Below are 26,459 nucleotides of genomic sequence, written 5' to 3'. Positions count from 1 at the left end.
TTCAATCTCCCCTATGTTCCTCCCTCTTCTTAAAATACGTATTCGCCACAGCCATGTCCATCCTTTTGGCAAAATCCACAATCCTCTGACCTTCTTCATTCCTCTCCTTGACACCATATCTACCCATCACCTCCTCATCTCCACTGTTCCCTTCACCAACATGCCCATTGAAATCCGCTCCAATCACCATGTTCTGTCCCTTGGGTACACTGTTCATCACTTCATCCAACTCACTCCAAAAATCTTTTTTCTTACCCATTGCAAACCCAACCTGCGGTGCATATGCACTAACAACATTCATCATCACACCTCCAATTTCCAGCTTCATAATCATTACTCTGCCTGACACTCTCTTCAGCTCCAAAACACTCTTGACATACTGTTCCTTCAGAATAACTCCTACCCCATTTGTCCTCCCATCCACACCATGATAGAACAATTTGAATCCACCACTAATCCACCTGGCCTTACTCCCCTTCCATTTAGACTCTTGCATCCACAATATATCAACCTTCCTTCTCTCCATTATATCTGCTAACTCTCTCTTCTTACCAGTCATGCTGCCAACATTCAAAGTTCCTACCCTCAGTTCCACTCTCTTTACTTTCCTCCTACTGCCTCGGGACACGTCTCCCCCCTCCTCTTCTCCTTCAGTAAACAGTAGCCCAATTTCCGCCAGCACCCTGTTGGCTAACAGTACTGGTGGCGGTCGTTGTTAACCTGGGGCTTGACTGATCAGGTATGTAAATTTGTATTGTTGTCCGAATATTGATTTAGCAAAATTTTACACTGGATGCCCATCTTGACGTAACCCCTCCCATTTATCCGGGCCTGGGACCGGCACGAAGAAACACACTGGCTTATGCATCTCCTGTGGCTGGGTTTAGGTAACATCACTGTTTTATTTTTTATTTATAAAGCACTTTAAAAACAACATCAAGGCTGACCAAAGTGCTGTACAATATAAAAAAAAAAAAACATATCAGACACATAAAACCGAAGGGTAAATGAAACAGAAACACATAAACACATAAGAACTAAAAAGATTCTTAATAAAAAGTATACAGATAGCTAACATATCATACTGGGTTAAAAGACAGATGGTAAAAATGTGTTTTTAAACAGGATTTAAAGACAGCTAGCGAAGAAGCCTGCCTAATGTGCAACGGCAAATCATTCCAGAGTTTTGGGGCTGCGACTGAAAAGGCTCGATCACCTCTGAGTTTGCATCGTGCCTTGGGAACACATAAAAGCATCTGGTCTGCTGACCTGAGAGAGCGAGACGGTATGTAAGGTTGCAGCAGTTCCGACAAATGAAGTGGGGCACAACCATTAAAAGATTTAAAAACAAATACAAGGATCTTAAAATGGATTCGAATACGAATTGGAAGCCAGTGAAGGGAAGCCAAAATCGGGGTCACTAGTATTATTAATAAATATGAAGTGAAGAATGTAAGCACATTAGTAATTTATTCAAACTTGACAACTTTCTATGGCTTTATATTGTTAAATAACTTCGCTGCAAAGGTGATGCACAAAGATTTCAAAATTCTTTTCCCTGCATGATTTTATGGACCATTAAATTATAATGGCTATGCTTGGAATTAGTTTTGAAAAACAATTTAAATGAACGGTGGAATGTTTTTGTCCATTGACATTTCTCAATGGAAAAAGGACAGGGAAACCTAGAGGTTTAAATAATCTATTTTTTACTATTATTTATTCATTTGTTCTTGTAATCCACAGGCCATATCTATGTGGATAGTTTGGAGTAAAAAGCAGTTACCAACCCTGCATAGGGCACCAGTTAATCAAAGACATAAAACTACTCATACAGGTTCAATATCGAGTCATCAGTCAACCTGGCTGGCATGTCTTTGTGGGAGGAGTCCCACATAGACCCAAGAAAAATATGCATAACCCAATTTTCAAACAATTACAAATGGCTTTTCTTCCACATTTGAAGAGAAATAATATTTTGAACTGCACATATATACAATACTTTAGTATCTTTGGATTTAGTGGTAAATTGGGAGACAAACTAAACAGCACTGCTGTGTGTCCGCAAACTAGCAACTATAACATTAAATGTACATTAAGTCCACAATAGGAAACAGCAAATAAACCTGTAATTGTGGCCATCCTATGAAAGACCATACAAAAAATTAAATTGGATTTTAATCTGTTAAGAGTTGCCTGACAGAACAAAAAACTCGGGGCCTCATTTATAAAGCTTGCGTGCACACAAAAATACTCTCAAAATGTCCGTATGCAACTTCTCACAGAAATGTTGAAATTTCCAAAAGAAAACTTAATGGGGTAACATGCATAAATGGCAACACAGACCCATGCATACACAACATTTTAGAGAAACACCCTTGATAAAGTTGGGAAATGTTACCAAAACAGCTAAATTTCATAGTTTCTATCTATCTATCTATCTATCTATCTACAGTATCTATCTATCTATCTACTGTAAATGATGACTTGCATGAATAATAATTCATATCTCTGAGACGTTACTATGATGTGAGACACAAAAATAACTGGACTGGGCTTGGGTTTTTCCTGGAAAACCATCTGAATCATAGAACTATTTCCCCTCTTACACTCCTTCTCAAACCGCTGACTGGCTAGATATATCCTGTGAATAGCCCAGTCAGTATTTGCACAACAATCGCTACATGAGTTGCCAAGATAATGTTGGGTGGAAAAAAAAAATATCGAACAGAGAATCAATATCAAATTTCTCGTGAATTTTCTGTAAAGCAGTTTTTGACTGACAAAAACATTCCTGCCCTCAATCATCCTCCCCATTCACCCGATGTAGCTTCCTGTGATTTTTACTTGTTCCCTAAAATCAAAAGTGACCTAAAGAGAACACATTTTTCTTCAATGAATGAAGTGAAGGCAAAAATGGCAAGCCTGTTGAAGAGCCTCAAACAAGAAGACTTCCAGCACTGTTTCAATCTATGGAAGATAAGTATGGAGCGATGTAGAGACTGGGAGGGGGGTATATAGAAGGTGACAATGTTTAGAATGCTGTAATTCATCAATAAATATATATATTTTTTACCAGTCCAGTTATTTTTGTGTCTCACCTCGTAATGTGAGTTGACATGACAAACACCCCAACCAAAGTGATGAATATGATGTTAAGACTGTATTTTAGTTCCATTTTATAAGGGCCATTGCTGCGTATTTGAACTGAAAAACATTTTGGTTTTTCATCAGTTTATATGGTCTACCTGTTGTTAATTACCACGAGGATTACCAATAGTATCTCTGCCAGGCTTCACTACATCACGCCCACCATGCTAGGAGTCATTAACTGACCGGAACATAAAAATGAAATTGGCAGCACTGTCAGGTTCTCCTAAAGTAATCAAAGCACCTTACTGCACTCATATTGCAATAAGGGCACCTTGTGAGAATGTAGCTGCTGTTGTTATCTGTGAGCAGTGTGATGGATGGCCGGCTTCATATTGCAGCCCACACCCCCAGGCCGCCAGGAGGAGCTCTCCTGAGAGCATGGACGAGTCCCAAGTTCCAGCAGGGCCTCATGGACTATGTAGTTTTTATGTGCAGCCCTGCTGGATACCTTGGAGACCACTGGGAATCGCTGTCGGGAGGCCAGTAGACTCATTTGTGCATTATGACCCGGTAGTTCGTCACATGAAGAGCGACGGGCTTCCGGGGTGAAGCAAAAGTACTATTTACCCTGACCCGAAAGGAATAAGGACTTGTGGACTGTTGGCCAGGAACACTTCCGGGTCAGGGACTATAAAAGGACTGTGGGAGCTCCCAGACGGCAAGCTGAGCTGGGTGGAAGGGTGGCAACGCGTCTGGGAGTGGAGGATTGTTGATTTATCATTGTAGTTATTGTGTTTATTTGTGATTATAGTGTCGAGTGGAGGGTGCTTAGTGCACATAATTATTATAATAAAAGAATTATTGCACTTTTACCTAGTGTTTTGGCGTGGTACCTGAGGGTTCAAGGGAGCACTACTGCCCCCTACTGCAACAGCAGTGACATTCTTTTAACGTACAAGTCATCTATGATGCCAAGATGTGGCTCACAAAATCGTGTCTTGTGGTCTGGGTCAACTTTTGATTCTTTTATTTTGAGGCAAAGTAGCTTTAACAAACATCACAATACTGTTACATGTTGAATGGATTCATTGTAAGGTAGCTGAATTAACCCTTAGTGTTTCATATGGATTTTACTATTCATTGGAGCAGTAATCGTGTGATTACCTGTGCCAGGTAATAGCAGCTACCCGCTCAGACACTGGCACCCTATACGTCTCCCTGACCCCCAGAACCCAGAGGAAGAGGTGTTATAATGTTGCACATGATCTTGTGCTCGCAGCTGTGGTACTCTAGAATGCAGATGGCAGGGCTTTGATCTACCAATCAATGTGATTGCACATTGTCACACACGTGCGACTAGGAGTGAGCTGAATGGACCAAGTGGAGGTGATTACCCGCCGTGGGGTGCTTTAACCTGTTTCTGTTAATTCTGCAGATCAAATATGGGAAAACCTGCCTGATTCGATGTCACTTCCGGTCCCGGGTCCCAGACTGACATCACGTCCGGTCCCGGGCCCCAGACTGACATCACTTCCGGTCCCAGCTCCCAGTCTGACGTCACTTCCGGGTTACAGACTATAAAACCTCCATATTGCCAAACCAAGTTCAGTTCATATTGGGAACTCAATCAAGCAACATCATTTGTGCACTTTAAAATCCTTTTGCAGCTAGGAACAATATACGGGTGGCTGCCCCAAACCTTTTTTAGTGTGTTGAGACTCGTTATTTCACAATATGTAGAAGCTTGATTAGTCTGCTCCATATATGGATGTTTCAGGGCAGTGTTTGAGGCTTGTCCACAAATGAATATTTACAAGGAAACTGTGATTTACAAAGGGCAAATTGTGTAGAAATATGCATACACCAGGCTTTATAAATCAAGGTTTTTTTTCCCGTATGCATTTTTCTGTTTTTGCACCATGTGCATACTTTCACGTTTGAGTCCATGCAAACTTTTATAAATGATGCCCCTTATCAATTCTAGTTAATGTCTCTGAAAGTCTTGAGTTTTAGCCACCTTTATTAAAATCTCTTTAATTAGCTCAGGGTTACTGGAGCTGGAGTCTTTCTCAGCAGCATCCCCAACTCAGATTTTTTAGTTCTGTCTTAGGGCACACTTACTCACTCATACACACACATATGCATGCATACACTGGGCCAATGTAGGGTCAACATTTAAACTAACATCAACATCTTTGGGATGCTGGAGGAAAAGCAAAGTACCAACAGAGAAACTTACAGACACAGGGAGAGCAAATAGTGCTCTTGATGGACTCAAACCTGAGACTCTAGTTTTGAGTAAACAGAGCTACCCCATGCACCACTATGCCAGTATATGCCACACTGCCAATATACTTTCCTGAAAGTAATCTAATTGATAGAGCATTTTGAAACAGCCATTAACCAATTGCTTATTTGGGCTGTAGCACTTCTTAAATGTCTCAACCACCAATGTGTTATTATTAGACCTTTTTGCTTTGGGATATCCTGCCATATCTACTTGCTGTTTCTTTTACCTTTTATGGTTTGTTCACTCTCTAAATTCAGTGATTGAGCTTACATATATTATTTATTAGATTTCCTTTACAATGAGGAAAAGGCAACAATAGATCAGTTTTATTGCAAGCCGGCTGACCACCTACCAAAACCAGTTATGTGGAGAAAAAGTATTCCTGACTCAAGCTTAAGGAAAGAAATGTCTCTTATTCTCTTTTGTAAATCCTTAAGACAAGAGGAAAAATAAAAACCCTCAACAAACATTAAACGGTGTAGCATTATCATTGCATTACACATTGTTTAATTAAGTCTTTCTAACATAAAAGTATCCAGTAGTTGCTATATTGCCCATCTGAGGAATGAGTTTTCATGTTCACTGTAGCATATTTTTTTTCCAAAGGACAGATTCAAACATTAAATGCACACTTATAGAAGAATGAGGTAAATTATCAATTCTTTCTTGGAAGAAAAAAATCTAGTTGTATCCATATAATGCTAAAACACACCACCTGCCGAGGAAACATAGCTAGATACAAAAGTCACTAAAACCTCCAAACAGGGATGAGCTCCCACTGAGAAGCATAACAAATCACAAATGCATGCAAACATGTGCCTTCAGTGGTTTGATCAAGTGTGCTAAATACTTGCCACAGGTAATGCTACAGTAAACCTACTCATTACACAAGGATTAAAAGTTAATGCCAGTCAAAACTCAACCTGGAGAAAGGATAATGTACAACTCAGAAACCAACAGCTGATAACACGGTGGTATCCATGGATAGCTTTAATGTGAGATTGCAAACACTGTTAATAGTAAGCACTGTTTGTCAGTATTTAATACCTATTCCCAGTATCCCACAGCTTGCATGCACAACATTCTTTGTTCAGTAATGGATGGCCACATCTGACACCTTACAAACATAACATTCTCAGAGCTTCTTAATCCAATTCAGGGTCATGGGAGCCTGGAGCCTATCCCAACAGCACTATGCACAAATTAAGCATTAACTTAAAACATATGGCAGCATATGCACACTGAACACTGCAAGGTCCAAACTTTTGGTCAAGAGACCACATTATCATAATCCCCTGTAAATTTTCATTTAAATCATCTGTATGTATTTTAAAATTCATTTACATTTGCTTATTTGACTGACAACGTTATCTATGGTGACTTACAACATCTGAGATACATTTGGCTACATTTCTTTTGGTTTTCCAGTTTAGACCACAGGCAGGTAGAACTGACTTGTTCATGGTCACACAGTGTCAGTAGCAGGATTTGAACCTACAAATCATAGGATTTTAAATCTAAAGCCTCAACCTCTACACCACACTACATGCAAGGAGGATATAATGAATCTGATTCTTGTTTATTTTCACTCTGTCAGTACTGAAATGCCCATCAGCTTATCCACTATTGACATTGGCTTAATCCAGTTCAGGTTTTGCAAGAGTGTTAATTTATTCTTGCAGCATTGGGTGCAACACATAGATTAACACTGGACACAGCCCCAGCCCATCACACCACTCATTCACACACCAACACTTGCACTCACACAGGACCCATTAAGTGTCACCACCTAACCTAAGCACATTTCTTTTGGGATGTGGGAGGAAAACCAATGCAGATATAGAGAGGATGTTCAATCTCCCCACAAACAATACATAAATGAAGAATTCAAGCCTTGGCAGTGTTACCTCAGCCTTATAATACTAATCTCTCATTAAACAAAGAATTCATTTTTTTTTGTGGTACAGAAGATGTTGAAATGTCAAATACCCATGGACAATATATTGAACCTAACAAGCACATCTGGTTTGGGAATGTGCTCATCACTCCTCTCAGCCAGTTTCCAATGAACTAACAAACTCCTGAAATTATTTTAAGGGTTTTGGAATTATTTTTTTAACTATTTTCAAATAAACATTAGACACATTATATATATATATATATATATATATATATATATATATATATATATATATATATATATATATATATATATATATATACATATATATATATATATATATATATACACACACATTGTTGCAGACGGCTGGGGCCCTTGCTTGGCGGGGATACCTTCATTATGGAAGGACTGGTTGAGAAGCAATACCTCCCCCAGGAACATGAGAGGGCAACCCCCCTGGCTTTTTTTTTGATGTAGCAGGATCAGAGCTTGGAAGCTCAACCCTGTTAGGACATGTGGCCACCTGGTCAATGACAGAGCCCTTGAGTGCATTACTTCCGCCAAACTCAGAAGTCCTGTTAGGGGAGGATCCAGGTGCACCTGCAGTGCTTCCAGGTGTCCATGCGGCACTTCCGCCACGCCAGGAAGGTCTGCCGGATAATCATCAGGGAGCACCTGGAGTGCTTCCGGGCGCAATATAAAAGAGGCCACCTCACTGAAGGGACTGGATTCGGGAGGTGGTGGACAGAGTTTGTGTGGAGGAGTGGAGGCGGGAGATGGCAGAAAAATAGTGAAAGAGGAAGAAAAGAAAAAGAGACTGAGCCATTGTTATGGGTGATTTGTGCACTGTGTTGTGTAAAGGCAAGAAAGAAATAAAATGATCATATGCTTAGGACTTGTGTCACTGTGCCTGGGCTAAACTTTCCACAACATGCACACACACACACATATATATATTTTATATACATACATACACACACACATATATATATCCATCACTTCTGGATAAATAAAACAAGGGAACATTCACGAAAGGCAAGCTAGTAATTAGGAAAGAACAGCTTTTTACTTAAAATTCTGTTGCTCTCTAACTTGTAATGTGACCCAAAGAAGGCAGTCATGTCACGTTTTTGTGCGTCAGTGACATTCATTTGCAAGACTGACAAGAACAAATTTCTTGCCTCCTGCAAGCAACTGAGATGTGGCAGAGCTATGTGACTGCCCTTGTACAGTACTTGTCTATTACTTATCCATCTAATACTTCCCGATTTATTACACTGATCAAGAACTCCTTACCTCACAAAGAGCTTATTGCTGGGAAAGCAATGAAAAACAATACAGCTTTACCAAAGCAGGAGACCTAATGCTATTGAATCATTGACTAGTAAGGGAGCTCTTTATGTTTTAGGAATGCACTTTTGGAATCTGGAAACTATACAAAAAACAAAAACAGATGGAGTTATATTGAGGATAGAAAGGAAATGTTACATCTCTAAAGTATAAAGAATGAATACATTCAAAGCAAATAATATAATACATAAGCTACAAGAGTGAGTCAGGTCTCTCGCAGAGACAAATACACACACACACACATATATTTTCTGCAATCAGCAGAAGGTAACCATCCTTTGAGTTTGTTTAGGAAAACATTTTATTGGGATAACTGGTCTGCTGGTGAAGAATTTAGTTTCACTTTGTTTGTATATTTTCTGATGCTTTGCAGAACACATCATGCATCAGTTAAGTTGAACCAAATGCAGCCTTAAATCCAGTTCTATAAGATAGGTGCATATACACATACATGTACATGATTTTAAGGCAGAAGCTAAATAGGTATGAACCAAGAAACACAAACGTGCTAACTAGTAAATATAGTAAAGTAGTAATTATCCTAAGAAGTGCTTGGCCAAAATATCCATACTGGTTTAAAACTTTTTAAATTACTATTTCTAACAACATTTTCAAACCACATAATCTAATTCAGGTCCCATGGGGCTAAAATCTAATCAGGTGTAAAATGTCAAAATCAAGGAGACAATCCTAAGAGTCTGCCAGTCCATTATAGATTTATTTTTATTAATGACAATTTATTAAACTAAATCAATCCCAAAACCTTTGATCACAGGGAAACTGCACATTTAAACAAATTAAGAAAAGGTGTCTCCAAAACTAGAGTTCACTTAACTTTCCTTTAGACTCACTACACAAACTATCAAACAAGTCAAATTATATAGTGCATTATTGCTGTCAGCAATTATTAAGGTCTATAAACTCAACTTTAGATACCAACCACACTAAACAAGCACACCCTTGTACTGAATCCACACTAAAAAATTAATTTTGTCAGAGGCAGTGCATTAAGAAAAGGAACTTGGCATGAAGTATTGCTGGCCAGTGTAGGCACATGCCAAATACTTTGACTAAATAAACCTTCAAAGTGAAAAATCACATTACCCTATCTTTCTAGATGCACTGGATCATATTTAAGTCCCTGCTAGTCAGTGCGGGAGGTAGAAAAATTAAAATTGTAGTCTTACTGTAAATTCAACTCTTAACTCTTTCTGTGACATACAGTATGTGATTGATTATGTTTCCGATTGGGCTGACTATTTTTGTTTATTGAAATAAAAGTTTGACTGCCTTATTATAACACTTCTTTTGTGATAAATAAATCTGGAAAAAATTAAAATGCATTAAAACAAATACTAGTCACCACTGTGCAAGGCATTTAACTTGTGTAATTTTGCACAACTTTTAGGACTCTATAAATTCTTGCTTAGTTTAGATTTATAGTGATGTACAGTATGTAAGTGTTTGTCAGAACTGTTTGGCTTCAAAATTAAGACTTAAATATTATATACACATTAAAATCACACATTATTTAGGCAAATTCCTTTATCTCTTCTTAGTTATTTTCTCCTATGTCTGTCCATGCTTGTCACTGCATGGTTTGCTGGTTTTACAGTACTGCCTATATTTAGTTCATCTAATACATATTTTTTTAAGCTGCAATATTCTAAATGGTTTTATAAAGTGTTTTAAGGTCATGCATAGTAACATTAAGGGAGCTGTCCCACTGCCAACCAAATGTAAGATTACTGCTCCCATTAGCATTAGAGACATCCAGAACACAGAAAAACAAAGGACACTCATTCACTATGGACATGCAAACTGTCATTCCGGACACAAAATCAGATATTTAATCCCCCAAAAGAGAAGTCTGAAAATATACTGTTCATTGGCAGAATAAAATTATTCTTATGACGTGAAATTTACTTAAAAAAAGCAACAGAAAGAGGCAGTTGGCAGCTGCATTATAATTTATACAATTAAGAACCTAGGAAAATACCAAACTAACTTTTAAGATCTTATACCTGTTGTTTGTATATTTAGACTAATAGCCATTTTCTCTCTCAACCAAGAGGAAATAAAGGGGAATGTATGTGTATATATATTTTTTCTTGCCTGCAAGGTATCGGTTACTTTTCTTTTATACTGACTTTGAACCCACACCTTCCATGTCAACATTATAAACATGTTTTTCACAGAGGGACAGAATTCTGTTCAAACAAGTAACTTGTTTGTGATTATTTTCTTAGGGAGGAACCTGGCTCCTCTTTTACCATATTTCAACATTTCAGATAAGTCAGTCCCAGGTAGATAAAAGAGTGCCTCATAGTGACCATATAATTGGTACACACTCCTCCAGATTTTATACCATAGTGCATATACATAGCAAATTAAGAGTAAAGTTTCTTAAAAAAAGCATGTTACTATTTTAAAAAACTTGTGAACTCTTTACAAAGCATGTATATATGAGTATTTAAACCTGAAAAAATGTTATTTGCAGCCATATGCTCAAAAAGACTTGGTATGCCCGGATTTTTTTTATTATTAAGTAATGGCAATCTTTATGTTACACAACTGCTTAATGGTCATGAAATAAAAATAATAATAATAAAATAATAATGATGGTAAGGTTTACAAAATGGGTCTATACGTCCTTGGTAACAACCACTTACTGCCATAATTTGTGTTTTATTTTAGAGTGAAAATCTATCCAGGGCCGGTTCCCTCCCTGTGCCTAGTGGTGTTGGTATAGCCGACCATGAACTAGAGTTGATGAAAACACAATTTGTTGATGGGAGTTTTGTTTTCATTTTGTTGATAACATTTATGTTGTCTTTGTTCCACTCAAATCATGAAATTCTGCCCAGATGATCTACTCACTGCTTTAGATTGAACCTCTTCAAACAAGATAATCAGCAGCAAATTAGCACAATTAGGATTCATTACAATAATTATTGTTATATTGTTTGTGATGCATAAACTGCTCCAAAACACAAAAAAAACACTAACTAGAAAATGCAGTTCTCATTTTCCTTTTACTAAATAAACTGCACCTTGAAAGTCCACTTTATATACATAACCTTTAACCCTATATTAGGAATAAAACTAACTAGCGTTTTTGCCTCACAATTGAAAAGATAAGCTCAAAGAGTTGACACTGGCTAGTTACTAGCAAACAAATTATTTACAACATGGTCTTAACTTTTGCTTTTCAGGCACACCCAGTCCTAGTCCTAGATTCACTCAGAAAATACTAAACAGGCCTCTGGCATAATGTTCACATGTCTAATTACATCCGAGAATGTACGAAAATCATCCATGGCATAGAAAAGGAAACTGCATAGGGTTGCAAACGAAAACTGCTGATGAAGTTTTCTTTGGCCAGCTTCATCTGGGATTTTACATAGGAAACCACATAGAAGTAAAAACCAGCACTAAAATTTGAGGAACTACAGCATGCTAGAATTAGAAGAAGATACCCCTGTGCTTACTAAAATTACACCCCACTTAAAAGTCCCTCCTAATAAAAAGAAAGTCTGGGTCTACTCTATTCTTCTTTGTAAAATGCATTACTTAATAATTAACCACAATTATGGTGATCAGTTTGAATGTTTATTCCACACCATAAGAGGAATGCCTCCCTGGACCACTGGTTTCACTTCTTCATTTCAAGCATATTATTCTTTGTCTTACAGCATTAACAAACCTTTATTTTTTTACAATTATAAACTGTACAAGTCAGCCTTCTGCAAATAATATCTTTCAGCTTTCTGAAAATATTTTTGTTATATATCTTATTGTTGAATTGTCTTTGAAAAATAAGAAATAGGATATTTGCTGATCACAGTAAAATCCAAAGGTGACATCTAACAACAAAAAAGCTACAAGAAAGTAATAATAAGAAGCTTTCCTGCATGGGATATACTACAAGGCCCAAGAGAAAAATTAAATAATAGGAGAAACAATGTCATATTCTAAACAAGAAAATATCCAAAATTGGATTTGTTCATTAATGAAATGCTTATTTATTAAATACTGCTCAGTATGTAAAATGCATGGTGACTCAGCTTTCTATGCAAGGAGGAAAAAGCATGTCAGCAAATCAGAAATAGATGAATCAATAAATAAATACATATGTACATAAGAAAAAAATTAACTATCTGTTGTTGACAACGCAAATACAAGACAACTAGTGAAAAATTTTGCCAATTGATATATTTACAGTATATTGATTTATATATTTAATAAGTCAGTCACCTAGTGTGGCGAATATGAAGCCAGCCCTGCAAACACTAGTGAACACTAAATTCAGAAAGTCTCCTTCTCTGCCACCTTTTTGTCTTGTACTCTTTCTTAATTTCCGAGCTGACGCAACCTTTTGATTGTGCAGACCGTGACACATACTGTGCAGTAGAATTCCCTGTGGGGTTTGAAGACTATAAACTGCAAACTTCAAGCGTTTTTATCAAAATACATACTTTTTATTTAGAATACATTTTCTGAAATTATGGCTTATAATTACATAAAGCCATATTTATATATTACAATTCACAATTACTTATTTAGCTGTTAGTTTTGACTTATTTTAAAATTATATCCTGAATGACAGATATATCTAATTGTATTATCGTGCCCCTCACAGATGTTAAAGCTCCTTTTCCACAAGCAAAACCACATAAAAAAACAAAACAAATTGAGAACTTCTGCAATGTGTTCTTTGATACTATTTAATATAAAGGACACTACATTAAACAAAGTACAGTGGTACCTCGGTATACGTCCGCTTTGGAATAAGTCCAACTTGGTATACGTCCTGTTTGGACATGAGGTTTAGAAGGCACGCTGTATGGAGAGTTGGTTAAACATGGTTCAAAATAAACAGCATTCGAAACATTATTCTGAGTGTGTCGCTACTTCAATCTAGAGAACACTACACTACCCTTGTTTACCTCTCTTGAGACAAAGCCACGACTGCCCATGAGTGTCAGTACGGCAGTTGCTAGCATTCAGTGAACAACCCGCGCTATAACTCTCTGTGAATTTTCACGTGATTTTGTGTTTTTTCACGTAAATTTTAATTGTTTGGTGAAAAGTATGAAGGTGGCATGCATATCCAGGACATGGCTGCTGCATACCATGTGCGGAGAATGATGGTATCTACGATTGTGAAAAACAAGGACATTATTAAAAAGTAAATTGAGGTTAAATTTTCATTTATTTCATCTAATTGCTTTTGTATTTATGTATTTTAGTATTAAGCAGTGTTTAAATTATTTTATACAACCCCATCAATGTATAATATGCCAATAACAACAGGATTTTTTTTCATGGGAACAGATTAATCATTTTCCCTTTATTTCTTATGGAAAAAATTTGTTTGGTATACGTCAAAGGATCTGGAATGGATTAAGGACGTATACCGAGATACCACTGTAGTTGTAAAAAGTCTTTAGTAACCAGGAGAAATCCTTTTATCTCTACAAGAGCACAGTATTGGTCAATAAGCTTTTTTGACAGTAATAATATTTAAAATATACATTGAAGTAAAAAAAAATACTAAGCATTCCCCTGGTCTGTGAATAGTCATTTAACTGTACTACTAAACATTAAATAGTTCCCAATTTACCACCAACACTGAATAGAGCTAGGATGAATTTAAATGATCATAGTTTCTCTACAATATGTTTGAGAATTATGGTTGTAGAGAACCATAAAACAGCAGGGGATGTCTAAACTGTCAGCATACAGTACTAGAGAAGAACAGAGAATGTGTTCTTGTAAAATATACTGTATGAAGAAGATCATAGGCTATAGACATCAGTAAACTGCATCTCACTACTAGCAGGAGGACCGCATTTGTCATCAAGCCACTAAAGAGGCTGTATTCAACCAGCAAAGACAGGAGCATGTCACTTCTCTCTTCAGGTGGCTACACTGACTCGCTATAGCAGCACATATGTTCATATCCTTGATGCTTGCCTAGCAGAGTAGTCCATGAGCTAGCACTTGTGTATATGGAGACACTGGTGGGGTACTATGCTCCTTCTTGCCAGCTCAGTTATTCCAGTGAACAGTGTCTGGTAAGACCACTTCTACATCGTATCAAAGCACAACCCAGATTCTTTTCATATTTATCTCCTAGTTGGTGGAATGAGCAGCTCACCTCCATCTGAACTGCTGACTCCTTCCACGTGTTGAAGAAGCAATTGAAAACCTACTGTTCAGTGAATATCTGTCAAACAGTTAATAAATGCTTTTTGCTCTGTGGATATCTGTCATATTGTTGACTGATATTTTGTCACACTTGTGCGCATGGCGGAAAGTTTACAGGTTCAAATACTGATATTCGTCAGCCAGACCGGGGATTGGCGCTTTCACTTAATCCTCTCTCCTCTTGTTCCACTGCAGTTCACCCAAAGACTCTGCCCCTTGATGACATCACTATTAGTCCACCCACTGTTGACATCACTTCTGGCCAATACTGATGACATCATTTCCCATTTCCAGAAACCACCATACCACCACATCAGTTCCTGTTCTGGTCATCCCGACTCCACCACTTCCTTTTGTCCACCATATTTAAGCTCAGTTATCAACCTGTTAACCAGTTCCATTTGTAACTACGCCTGTATGGGGTGGCCATCCCCAAACCCTTTTCTGGCTGCTTTTTACCACATAGGCGTAGTCGCAGGATTTTGCTTAAAAATGTCAGTACAGCAGGACATAACCTCAGTCATCTTTAACCTGTAAACTGTCCCCCATGCAAATGTGTGTGACAATTTGCTATGTTTGCTTTATAGCTCTTCACTTGTGGAGATCAAATATTGTAACCTGTCTTACTGCACTTTTTCATAACAGCCCCTAGACTTATGGTACTCTATTATGTTAACCTCCTCTGTAGAGCACTTTGGATAAAAGAGTCTCCTAAGCAAATAAATGTAAATATAATACCAGCTATTTCCTAACATAAATAGTATTGGGTTAGAAGTTTAAAGTAAAAACAATCAAACTCTTTATAGAATTAATATAAGTAATACATTTTATTTCCATACACCACTGTCCTACTCCTGTAGGCAAAAGATGTTTGAAGCCAAACTCTTCCCCAGAAGATACAACACATTTCAACCGTGCGAATATACAGTACTTTAGCCCTGCTGTCACCAGATTCGCTTTCCTTCATTTGTTCTTTTCAATTGTAGCTTGAATAAATAAACTCCTGTAGTAACCTTCATATCTGCCAAACATTCTGTACAGGTCCTTCATCCAATACCAGACTGGTATTTTTTCTTGCATTGTATATTTTCATTGACTTATAAAATTGAGCATAAAGAAGTATAAAATAATCTGCTATGGGCCACTGAATTTAAAAGTTATGTACACTATTTGAATAATGTTCATATATATATATGGCACAATTTGATGTCATTCCATACACTGTTAAGAATTTGTAGAATTATGGCACATTTGCAGGTCAAATGACTTGGGCAGCAGTCAAGCAGTGAACAGGGCAGGAATAGAATTATACACGATAAACTCTGGATGTAAAAAGCAGTTCCTTACCTGCTAGGCCACTGCTTGTAATGCCATTCCATGTACAAAGCTGTCCAACTGATTGATAACTATGCTCTAAACTGATAAAGATAAACTGATATTAAAAATCAGAGTTGAACAGTCCAGATTTAAATTACTCTCCACACAAAGGTGTATTGCCAAGTGAAACAAAAGAATTAGTTTATATTAAAGGTTTCGATTACATCACAACTGCATTATAGAAAAAAGAAAAAAAATCAGACAGGCAAGATCATTAACAACAACAGAAAGTGAGAACAAAAACAACAAACATGAGTTCTGAAGAGGAAAAAAAAAAGAAACTGAGAAGTTCAAAAGCGAGAATATAAATCATCAAATGAATACTATATAATGAGTAAGGGAAATCCAAGCTCAGGTTGAAGCATCAGCTTTATTTGACACACTGCTTTGTATACAGACGTCACTCAATATTAGCATCTTCCGGTTTTCCAGGAATATGACTGCTAAACTGGGCCAAGGCCAACCCCTAAAATTAATGGCGGAGTGAAAGAACTGCACAACTGATATCACCAAATTATATCTGATCTTCTGCTAATTGTTAGGAGATAAAAGTGAAGGTTGCAACATTCCCTTTACAGCTATATGACTTCTGCATCAAAGAACATGTGTTCTGCTCTGATGTTTCTGGTTCTAAGCAAAGTTCTAACATATGTCCAGATTTAGCTAATGTGCTGTTTATTGGACTGGCAGGGTCCGCTTTTGTAGAGATTTACTGTGACCATTACCTCACAATGATGCAAGATTTGTGCCTTTTCTTATTTGGTAAACAACAAAAAAAGCTGGAGTGTAAATCATCTTGCCACTCCTCTTTACAAACACCAATCATTAAGAAAAAGAGCACCTTTCACAGTGGACAGACATGGACCTCAGAGTGAGGCCAAGACCACTAAACATATCATTGTACACATAGAGGAAAAACAAAGAGAGTGGTCTGTTTTCTATATTCTTTATACCACACGTGCATTTTATAAAATTATGTGATGGATCCACCTTTGGAACAATTTATCACGAAAAATGTATTGCTTATTTACCTATCTATCCTCATTTGATACATGAAATGCTGTGAGACTTCTTTTTTGTGACCATTTTTTATTAATAAGAAAAGTAGTCAAACATACACAACTATATTATAAAACACCACCATACCAGAGAAGTGTACATGGAATGCCATTAACAAAACAATAGTAGAGGGAATGGAGTGTTTACATACAATAGAAGAAGATCAATACTACTTCTAAAAACTTCACCCTCCTTATATTCCCTACAGGCATGATATGAAGGAAGACCATTGCATCCATCCTTCCCAGTAAATACCAGACTGAACTGTAGTTTAAATAAAAGTGCTTCAACCACCACTGATGTTCCCAGTTAGACATATGTTTGGGTAAAGATTTTTGGATACAAGCTGCAGATGGTTCCAAATCAATAAAGTTATAAAAAGTCTTGAGCAACTGATGAGCAAGTTAACCAGCTCTAGGTGGTTTCATCTTGAAGCAAACAGACGTTCAGTTGATATGGTATCCAAAGCTAATCTTCTCTTTGGTACTAGTTAGGGATAAACTGGATTTGCCTAACAAGGCAGAGACAGAGATACAAGAACAAACGAGAAATTGACGATTAAGTACAGAAGACAGATAAGAGCAGACCACAGGGACAATACAGGTGGACACAACCAGAACACATATAGAAATGTTCTAGGCTTTGAAGTGGTGCAAGTGTACCTACATAGGTTAGGGGCCATTCTCATTACAAGCCGACAACCAGAGGTTACATATAATCTGTAAATAAATTAAAATTGTGACAGCTGGGAGAGTGCTGTGAGACTTCTAAATATTTTTTAAACTGCTATTAGAGTTACACTACTGTCAGACCCCCAGCTCATCTTTTTCAGCTGAGCAACCAGAAAAAAATTAAAATCAATAAAGAGAAAAATAAATAAATAAGATGCCATTCAAGCTACACAGTGCTTTGCTAGACAAATGGAAAACATAACAAGCTGAATAATACTGCCTAATGAGGGCCAGTTATCTCCTACTAAATAGTGCAAGTTGTCAATGATTAAACATTTTACATCTTCTTTGACTGCTACCACAATAAAAACACATACACACACAGACACACAATCAACCTCATCCAATGCACTCAATTTGTGACCCAGAAAAACAAGAGAAATGATTCATATGGAACAGACAAAGGTTTAATGCAACTGAGTAAAATATGGCAGGCTATAAATGATCCTTTGCCACAATAAGAAGAAAAGAGAAAGGCAAATTTGCCATTAAATATAAACTACTTTCTATCCCTCAGTTTAGACACATCTATTCAAATAATCTTTATTTCATATTGCATCTTTCATAACTGCACAATGCCCATGAACATTAATGAGAAGGCGGCATGAGACAAGTGAGTGAGTAACTGGACTGTAAGACAAGATTACAGGTCAAGCACTGACTCACTAAAGCAACCTGTCCATATTCAGTTTGACTATTGGATAGAAAATAAAGCAGTAAGGGGATCTGTGTAGGTGCTCCCCATGAAAGGAATTGCAAATTGAAGATAATATCAATATCTGTGTAATATATCAGCACACAAAAGGGACTTCTCCCTGGTGAGCCTGCTAGATCCTCCCACAATCCACCTGTATGTTAGCTCTGTGTTAACTTATCTAATTTCAACTTTATAACCTTTCCTCTTTCCAAACATGCTGGGCAGTACAATACAAGCAGCAGCAAGCAGCTCAGAAGCAATCATAGGTTACACTGCAGTTATAACTGATAATTGGGCCCATCAGGGAGTAGCATTTCATTTCATTTCATTTTCTTTTTTTTTTTTTTTAAACTTTACCATCAAGGCTGATTTATATTTTCTGGCCCCAGTACACTGACACTGCAAGCATCTTTCTGCTTCAAGAAAAACACGTGGGTTTGTTGCCCAGGTCACCCCTACTTTACACAGCCCAAGTACATCCACACCATTTGTTTTCTTTGACAACCTTGCAGATAACTATGGTGCTATAGCATTTTCATAGCAATTCTGTCCTTCACTCATATCCCCTTAGGCCTCCAGTAATAGCTGCAAACACCATACATCTCTTACAGTCTAAAATTCATCTCACAGCTTTATCCTGGGTCTCCTGACTGTAACCTCATGACAGTAGCAGGGACATTCTCCTCACCATTATGAGTGCTAAGTGTATACCACACTTTGAACATGCAGAGAACACCATATGTTGCTTTAGTTTTTCTGTTTTCTTTGTAAACTCTTATGTACATGACACTTGTGTCAAATTGTCTTCCATTCTGAAGTGGTACAATGATTTTTCTTTTTTCTTTTTTTACTTTGCAAGCAACACTCTTGTTTCCCCATCAACTTACATCTCAGTAGAGTGTAGCTAGGCCCTTCCTTCCTAGTGATGAGGAATCCATTCTTGGGGGGAGGAGGGGTTAGAAAGAGAGAACAAGATAACTTGCGGCAAATTCAGGATCTGCAAACCTCAAACCTTACAAAGTGTCTTTTAGAGGAATAGTAAAAGACCGGAACTCAGTGAGCTTGCATAACTGGAAGCATTAACGCTGCCTGATTCTCGTCCAAGAATGCCATTCCTACCCCCTGTAGGTCTGCTTACAGATCATTTTATTTGCTAAGCCAGATAATTCACTCCCTGCAGAAAGAACAAGTTGTTGGTGTTTTATGCTGTTACTCTCCACTGGTAACCCTGACATTTGAAAGTCATTTTTATTGCAAGAAAACTAATTTGTGACGAACTTTGGCTTAAATGTAAGCTATGTAGGGCCTGAAGCAGGCCATTTAAAAAATAAATAAGGAAGGTGACAACTAGGCATTTATGGCGCCTGTCTGCTCTAGCTGCTTGCACGGCTTTACCAGGCTACTGAAGCTGATTTATTCCTTTCTTTTCCACGCAGAAATCACTAATGCTCTTGTTTCTTCTAAAACTCCAGGGATGAATCAGATTTAATGCTTTCTTCCCAACAGTCTGACAAGAGAACTTTTTATTCTGTATCACTAATGCTATGTAATTCTGTTATATCTAAGATATGATGAGTAAATATGGATCTGCAAAATGCACTAAATTGCATTTGCCTCAGTCAGTCTTTTCTAAATGGAGTCTCCAGCGTTCTCCTGGAGAGGAACTGTCATCCATTAACCACAGTCATCCCATTTGCACTTATTGCAAGGGTCATGCCATATGTAAAATAAACAAAAACTACTGGTGACGTTCATGAGTTGTTGAAAAGCATAACTGTTAAATTAGAAAAAACATATATAGTGTGAGAAATCACTGCCACAGCATGTGCTGTGTGAGACATAAGCCTTAGCCTGCAGGTACAATGTATAGGCAAATAAGCATCACAATATTACTTCAAATTATTTATTAGGAGAAAGGCTTCACTTTATTTTAACCAATTGTTAATAAACACGTTCTTCAAAGGTGGGGGGGATCTGTAAAAATTCTGGCAGAATTACTTGTGTGGATGCAAGCTGCATTCATAGCTATAAGCAGACCTAATTCTATCAAATACATCAGACTGAGAAAAAAAATTACAAGCCTCTGTGCGCGTGTGTCCTATACACACACAAAAACATATACATGCAAATCAGTATTACAAATTAGGTTGTAAATTCCATCTTCAGACGGAAATTGGCGTAAATGCAATTGTATGCGGATAAACAAAAGCTAAAACCAATTGTGAATGCATATATAAAATACCCGGTTTTTTAAAGTGTTTTCAATAAAAGCATGGCTAAGAAGGCAAAATATTTTGAAGCAGCAGCAGAATACCTTATGTGGTGACTGTGTCAAATCACAACCACGTCGTGCGGTAAAAAGCGCAAATAAGAAAGGAAATTGGGGAAGTAACGGTTCACGCTATCCTCAATAATCTCAGTGCCCCGTCACCAGACCCAAAAAAGAGAGAGCAGCTTTTACTGCTTTTCTAACCAGACGTCTTATTTACTGAAACGACGCAGCTTCTCAAACCAACCAGCTTACATTAGCTCTAAATCTCCTAAGCCAATTCGTATCGTAGCACCAAAATGTCACATACACGCCTCTGCCAGGGCACGATCTAGATTCGTGGTCCTTGCGGCATAATACTTTATTACATTAAGCCGTTTTTTTCTAATCGAATTCAAGTGATAAAGCCTTCTTAAGTGACCAGAGACACCCACAATAAGATCCCTCCACGGAGGAGCTTGTCTTTCTCACGATGTGTCTCTCCCATCATCTTTAAAAGCTCAGCATTAAAATGATAGCCCGGAGCAGACACGTCTTTTTTTTATAGTTAAGCTGGTTGCACGCTGCACTCCCACCTATAGTTACGCGCTGGGAAATTTAACCTTCTCCTTCTAGTTTCCCTGCTAGTTGTCTGGATTTATATAAATGACCACTAGGTCCGGACCTGTCCGGACGGTGTGAGTAAATCGAAGCAAGTAATGTGAACAAGACCCCAAATATATTTATTTATTTATACACACACAATGGGCTTTTGATCCATCTCTTAATTATTTTCAGCGACCCAAACGTTATAATTTCAGTTCATGCCAACACATAACCCCCAAGAGAGATGCCAACGAAGCGGCGTGTTTTGACGTTCTCACTTCTCTTTTTTTCCTCTTTTTCTTTCTGAACGAAAGGCGACGTTTAATCTACAGTATATTGTTCGGTTAGGTAAGTTTGACAAGCAGAGCCTCTCTGCCCCGGCGATGTGCAGTCAAAGACGATGCGCATTCTCTTAAGCACTGACATCCATGTATTTTACATAACCGCAGATCCAAGTGATCCCGCAGTCCGTTCACACCTTTAATGCGTTTTAGAGTAAGTGTTGCAGCAATTCATTTTGAAAAAGCCGTATGTGAAGCAACATAACAACATCACCTGGCTTTCTGTTGATCAGATGAATAAAAAGATGCGCTTTCAAAGAAACGAGACTGGGGGAAAGGCCAATGATTTGTTTCTTGATACCTGTGACAACCCAATAAAGTATAAATACTGTATGCACAGCGATCGCCCCAGATCCCTGCAGACAGTTACTGCACAGCCAAAAACAATTCCCACGCTACATTGTATCTTTTCTTTTCAAATGACATGGTAAACAAGGTATTGTTTAATTCAAAGGCAATGCACGGCTCCAACAACTACCTGCTCTTGTTCTTTTTTTAACCGGTTCAACAGGCGAGCACAGACGGCGCATGTCGCGAATACAAAGTAGAAATGATAAATTTGAAACAAACCCCTCGTACATAATCTGCTATATTGGGACAAACGTAATAAATTGTTCCACCCCTCCGCGGGAGACTCGCTAAAGGAAAAGTTTCCCACGGTTATCTTATTAACATCATGATATGGGAAATATAAAAAGCAAATAAAAGTCTCCTTGATAGTTCATTCCTGACGTGCTTAGACACCTTCCCGAAGCGTTACACGGACATTAGACACAGGAAGGTTTTTAATTAAAAATATAACTGGTAAGTGGAGAATACCAAAAAACAACACAACTCACCGCGTCTCTGTCCCTCCGCCGCTTGCATTTCTCACGCCGCTTTTGCGAGCACTTCGCTTTCCTCGGTTCGCTTTTTGCAGCGTGTAACAAATGAAGGAATATACCCTTTTTAATTCATTGACCCAACAACGAATCCAGATATTGTATATAAAATAAAAATCTCCGCTTTATCTCTCCGTGTGAAGTTTATAGATAATCCAAGGGGATGGATAATTGCTATTTGCTCTGTTTATAGAAACAAGAACCTGCTTCTTTCTCCTGGTGTAATTTCCCCCTCGCAGCAGCGGGTCTCTCCGAGTTTCTCCCACTCATTCACTCACTCAGTCACACTCCTCTCTCTCTCTCTCTCTCTCTCTCTCTCCTCTCGGTGGATCGTGCTCTTTCTGTGTCTCCCTCACTCAAAAGACGCGCACACACATAACATCCACACAGGTTTCGTGTTCGGCCAACATCGGACATTTCCGGACATTTCCGGCTCAGTAATTTGTCGGCCTTTTTCGTTGCGCCCTCCTGCCAGAGCCGTCGGGCATCTCCGGAAAATCACTTAAGTCGAAGAATGATTTCTAATCCTAAAGCAGTAATGCAAGTTAGAAAATACGCATTCTGCCCTAAAGCGAGTGTGGTTTACCGGGACTTAGTGGTTTGCCATTCTCTTATTAAATTTATTTTCTCGAGCACAGTGGATCAGAGAATAAAGAAAGTGACTTTTTTTTCACAGATTTCAATTTCCCATTGAGCCCGTGACCTTGAGCAGCCTCACAGACCGCTATGTTTGGATGAGACGGGAATGTTAAGGTCATGTTTATAAACAATATTAAGTTGAACTGGAATAATGTACTTAAAATATGAATATGTGAATATTCAAACTAATCTCTTATGTATAATCTTTTCAATAGATAATGATTTGATTTTAAAATGTTTAGGAATTGTGCTTTCTGTTATGATAATAATAATATAAAAGTTATTGTAAATAGATATGTTTTAAAACTTTACAAGTGAAAAAATTATGTCAAAAGATGATTGAAAAATAGGTGTACATTGCATATAGGACAGTTTTTAACAATGTATTTATATGACTACCATAGCACTACAAAACTATTTTATTGCATTGTTGGGTGGCACAGTGGTGCAGTAGTTAGCACTGCTAAATCACAATTGGTTTCAAATTCTGTGCCTTGTTTGTTGTTCATGTGGAGTTTGCATGATCTCTCCATTTCTGCATGTGTTTTCCTTGAAGTATGCCAGTTCCATCCCATCCATCCATCCATCCATCCATTTTCCAACCCGCTGAATCCGAACACAGGGTCACGGGGGTCTGCTTCAGCCAATCCCAGCCAACACAGGGCACAAGGCAGGAACCAATCCTGGGCAGGATGCCAACCCACCGCAGGACACACACACAAACACCAAGCACACACTAGGGCCAATTTAGAATCGCCAGTCCACCTAACCGGCATGTCTTTGGACTGTGGGAGGAAACCGGAGCGCCCAGAGGAAACCCACGCAGACATGGGGAGAACATGCAAACTCCACGCAGGGAGGACCTGCAAGTGACCCCGGGTCTCCTAACTATGAGGCAGCAATGCTACCACTTCGCCACCGTGCCGCCCCAGTTAGGTTAGGTTAGGTAAATTCTCCCTCTGTAGGTGTGCTTGTGTATGAATACGATGGACTGGTGGTTCCTGCATTGTGGCAGTGCTTCAGTTTCCTATGACCTTATACTGGATTGTGGCTTTCAGGATATTATGTTATGTTATTTTCTTCTTATTGATATTACCACAGCAGTATATGAGGGATAATGCATTTCTTAAAAAATGTTTATGCTACCAGCAAATCAAATCTTTCTGTTAATGTTTTTATTGTATTAATTTTTTCTCCTTGTTTTATATGTTGTAAATTTGTGTTGGTATTTTATTGTGCTGTGTTAGTATTTGAACCATGCACAAATATATCAAAATGGCCTTTAAATCTTTCACTCATTCATTTTCACTCCAATTTTTCTATTGAGGGTCTCAGTAGCAACAAGCTGAGCACAGATCAGGTCAATATATCTTTAGCAACCTCCTCCACTTCTTCCTGGATAATTCCCAAGCACTCCCAGGCCAGCCAACAATTACACTGATTATATTGCTTAAACTGGGAGACTCACGTTTTCCAACAAATATCTGTGAAAGGGCAATGAGCTGGTCCATGCTTCCTCAGCCAGGAGATTTTCTTCATTGTTTTTCCTGGAATGGAAGTTGAACTTTCAGGTGACAATTCCATTCCAGTATCTCAGCATAGGCTGAGTGACAGGCATAGACCTTCATGCACTCCTTTTTTAAATAGGGACTACTACCCTTGTTTGCCAAACACTGTAAATTTTCAACAAGCCTATTTGCCAAAATGTACCCCCATCATCCCATGTTCTCAGCATTTTCATTTGGGTCTCATGCTTCTCTGAGGCCTTTCCACTGCAGAATGTTTTAATACCCATAGTGATCTCAGCAACACATCAGACCAACACCACAAACACAATGTCCACTGTGTTTAGGAGTTCCACAGAGCACACCTTGTACCTCTGAAAGTTATCTATAATTGAGGCCAACATTTCCTCACCCTTGCTGAGAACAGCACCTGAGTGATGTTCCACCTACCCTTCCTGCATTGTCAAATGGTTTGCTAGAACTCCTTCCAGGTCATCCAAAACTCATTCTCCATGTCCTCACCAAACTTCACTCACAAACATGTCCTTAGTTTGGATAATATTGTTGCTACTGTCTTTTTGACTTCCCAGTACTTCTTTGTCAGATATGGAAACACTCCTCCGAACAAAAGCATGGATGACCACTTTCTTCACCTTGACCATGACAAAACAGCATATATACTAGCAGGCCCATTTAGACTCTATGTGACTGGCATCTCCTAAAGAGAAGCTTTCATGAAGTGAGTGATTCATTAGTTGTTCCCAGCATACTCTCTCTAATAATTTGGATCTTCCAGGTCTGTCCAATCAGTGGGTGCTTCACCCATTATTTGGCGATAAGGACTTGACAGCACAAAACCACTCTTTAACCGAGTTTCCAGAACTTGGTCTAATATACTATTAATAAGGTATACATTTGAGCAACCTTATGTTCAAACCTGGATGATCCTTGACCAACACAGAAATCTAGTAACTATAAAACAAATCAGAAGCAGATCAGGCAGGTTGTTGCCCTTAATTACTGTATGCTTTTCCAGTTACTATATCTGTATAATCCTTCATGTGAGCATTGAGTTATCCTTGTAGGACTATATAAATCAGTAGATGGCACCCTTTTGAGTGCCAAAAACAATTTTAGAAAAGCCACATAGAACAACTGATTAGTTGCTCAGTGCATAGACAAAAACAACATTCAAAGATGTTCCTCTCTGCAACCTGAAGTCATATTGAAATGACTAATACAAACAACAACAGCAGAGCAAATAAACAAAGGTTTGTGAGTGCCTCTACACTCACTTGCTGCCACTCCCATGGACAGAGAGAATGCAAGAAAGAGAAATAGAGTACAACAACAACAACATTTATTTATATAGCACATTTTCATACAAAAAAGTAGCACAAAGTGCTTTACATTATGAAGAAAAAATAAAAGACAAAATAAGAAATTAAAATAAGACAACATTAGTTAACATAGAAAAAGAGTAAGGTCCAATGGCCAGGGAGGACAGAAAAAACAAAAAAAAAAAA

General features: G+C 38.1%; 1 protein-coding gene across 1 annotated transcript in view; it reads right to left on the bottom strand.

Annotated features, from left to right (window-relative positions):
- The window catches only part of ptprfa (protein tyrosine phosphatase receptor type Fa), a 596,272-nt gene extending 573,209 nt beyond the window's left edge, over positions 1 to 23,063 (bottom strand). The window contains exon 1 of the mRNA XM_039734603.1: positions 22,748 to 23,063. The gene's annotated coding sequence lies outside the window, so the exon portion shown is untranslated. The remainder of the gene's footprint in view (positions 1 to 22,747) is intronic.
- Positions 23,064 to 26,459: the final 3,396 nt, after the last annotated feature.

This window comes from Polypterus senegalus, chromosome 14 (genome assembly GCF_016835505.1).
Source record: "Polypterus senegalus isolate Bchr_013 chromosome 14, ASM1683550v1, whole genome shotgun sequence".
Taxonomy (NCBI): Eukaryota; Metazoa; Chordata; class Cladistia; order Polypteriformes; family Polypteridae; genus Polypterus; species Polypterus senegalus.
This window is presented reverse-complemented; position numbering and strand designations above follow the sequence as displayed.